Raw genomic sequence first — 3212 nt, 5'->3', positions numbered from 1 at the left:
CGTCTTTCCTCTTACAGTAGTAGATATTGTCAGGGATACTGTCCTCTCTAGTAGCGGTTTTTCCCCCAAAGAAGAACAAAATCACTTTCATTATGTTAAGATAAGCCATATACTTTGCTCTGCCAGTGGATAAGTTGTCTTTCATTATACATACTGTACCTGAACTTGAATCTTCATCTAGAACTTGTTTGATAAAACAGGAAACAAACTTAATCGGTCTGTTATAGTCTGTTACATGAATCATGTGATCCACGTTTTATCCTTTCATCAAGTGTGTCCAGCCAATTGGGAGTATGGGGGCACCAAATGTTTCCTGGTAACATCCTCATCCGCGTCTTACCATGCGGCTAAAAACCACTGTAATAGTTTGGATGCGGTTGCCATGGGTAACGGGATGATGGAGGACCCTACCCTAGTCTCCGTAGAGAGTGATGAAGAGTACACCATCTTAAAGACTTTCATTACCGATGGATGGGTCTGGTTAAACTGTAAGAGAATAAGCGGGTCATACCTCTGCTACACTGACAGGCAAGGCACACAAACCGACTACCGAAGTAAGTAAAAATTCAACAAGCGTAGAGGGAAGCAAAGTGATGCTGCCCTCTACGTTCGTTTCTAAGAATCCCGGGGTTATCACATACATGTAATGCTGAGGGTGCAAGAGACCATGGGTCCACGAGGCTGAGGGTCAACAAGACCAAATTTCTTATTTCCCTCCCTCATAATTGATTGCTATTAACTACAACTTAGTTAAATGGTATAAGGTATTTATTTTCATTTACATTAAAGAAAAGTCTGAGCAAGAGGGGGGGATGCTCTCAAATGCTCAATAGGGAAAATTTGGGTAAAGTCTCTACATTTAAGAATATCAGCCTTATTTCCAGGAAGTGTGTAATACCATATAAGCAGCACCCGCGGGAAAAAAACTGGGAGTGCTTCACCCTAGCACCTCTACTTCCCAGGGCCATTATGATGACTCTAATCTTTTTGTCAATTCATGATGTCAGCTGGTGAAACTGAAAATATTCACATCTTTATGAATAAGATTAGAAAATTCACTTTGAATTGACTTTGTACTCAAAAACAATTTTGGGTCTAAAATTCACTTACACAGTGTTGCGTAATTTTGATTTGTGACGTCATATGTGAGCAGCTTCTCCACAATTGTATGGTGAACCAAATCTATAACAAAATTACAACGTGCTATATCTGGAAAACATCTTCATTGTAAAGTGTTACCTAAGTGTTCATCCTAATGAAAAATGTGAAAGCCATTCGAGCGAAGTTGATAATGAGCATGACATAATTTGCTTATAAATCTCTTTGTCTTTTTTATACCTTCTTAGAATGGGGCTTGGACCAACCTGACAATGTCAATAATTGTGTGGCTTCGAACATGGCAGAGGGTAAGATGCACGATGTTCCATGCCCTAATACATATACCTTGGTATGCCAAGTCATCATAAAGGACATACAGTAGCAGTACATGACAAAGTGATTTCATTCATATATATGTATATATATATATATATATAATTGAGACTTTGACAAAAGAGAGAGGCTGCAAGACGTAGCAATATTGTCCAACTCCTTTATTATGCCAAGCTTTCGACCATGTGACCGGTCTTCCTCGGGGCTTTGAGGGACACAAAAGTATATAAACGAAAATAAGGATGTCACGCAACATAAACACAAGCTAAACAAGCGTGCAACGGAAACATAACAAACGAAAACAAATAAAACTTAATGATAATTGAAGGACACGGCTTTTTTAGCTCAAAGATGTAATCTTAAGGATTAAGGGATTAACCCTAAACCGTTTCCTTCAATTATATATATAGTGTGAAAGAAATGGATGAAGAGAACAATGGTAGGCGTAGCTTAAATCAAAGTTCCCCAGAGCTATCTACCCTTTGGAAAATTGTTGATGCCGAAAATATGTCTCTGCCGGGAATCGAACCCGGGCCCCCAGCTTTGAACGCCGGTGCCTTAACCACAAGACCACAGAGACTGGTTAGTGGCTAGGCGACCCTGATCCAATTGACCGTCAGATAGACAGATTTTCAACACCATATCAATTATAATTTCCTTTGTCGGGGGAAGTTGGGTTTTCAACAATGACAAGCCGCCATGCCTCAGCTGGATCAAAGCATTGCTTTGATACAGTACACGTTTGGGAGAAAGTATACGGGAGAAAGCATATGGGAGAAAGACTTGCCAAAGCTGTTGTACATGTATAGCTTCACACACACACACATATATATAATATATATATATATACATGAATGAAATCAGAATGAAAATCCGCTGCAACGTCAACATGTAAAAATGCACGTGTGTTCAAAATGTTTTACATACGTAAAGCATTCTCATTTATTCGTACTGTACACACTAAATTATACACATTTTATATATTATGTGTGTTGCTAAAAATAATAGTAGAGCAGAGATCAACATTCGATATTTTCATGCAACTATTTTTTTAATACTCTCTAATTGCGAAGGAGCTGATCTGGTCCCTTATCACACTCCTTTCAGAGCAAGGGACCAGTCCTGATGGAATGAGATTTTAATCTTTCAAGAGTGGATTTTTAAAACCTTTTTTGAGTGAAAGTGAATTTTCTCTACACTTTCACTAAAAAAAGAGGGTAAGAATCACTCTTGAAAGATTGAAATTTCACTCCACCTGGAGTTGTCACTCGATCATCTCACTCTAAGAGGAGAGTGATTAGGGACGACATTAGCTCCTTTACATTTAGAGAGTATAATTATTTGCCTTGCATTCATATGTATTGTTTATTTTTACTGTACACTGTTAGAAAATTTCTACTTAAAAAAAAGAATCCTGCAGCACAGTCTCGAGAACACCTGTGATTTTACTGCACTGTGTAATTTTACATGCATTTGTGTAAAATTAGAGAAAATAGATATTTGGTGTATGTAACCTTACAAATTTATTGTAATAAAACTGTTTCCCCATTTCTAAAACAGACCTGTTCTGTAAAATTCTTTTAAAAATTGTGTAGAATTTTCCCTGTTTTAGAATTGTACAGAATGATTTGGTTAATTCTTTCTGTAAAATCTGGGGGGGGGTTTATCTGTAAGATCTTCTGGTTTTTCTAAAAGTGTATTGTATTTATGTTTACAGGCGTATCCTGCCACAGACATTTGCTTTCTTCTATAAACATGTACATACTTTTATTCTTCACGTC

Source organism: Lytechinus variegatus, chromosome 8 (genome assembly GCF_018143015.1).
Source record: "Lytechinus variegatus isolate NC3 chromosome 8, Lvar_3.0, whole genome shotgun sequence".
NCBI lineage: Eukaryota > Metazoa > Echinodermata > Echinoidea > Temnopleuroida > Toxopneustidae > Lytechinus > Lytechinus variegatus.
The sequence above is the reverse complement of the archived record's forward strand: the minus strand, read 5'-3'. Positions refer to the sequence as shown.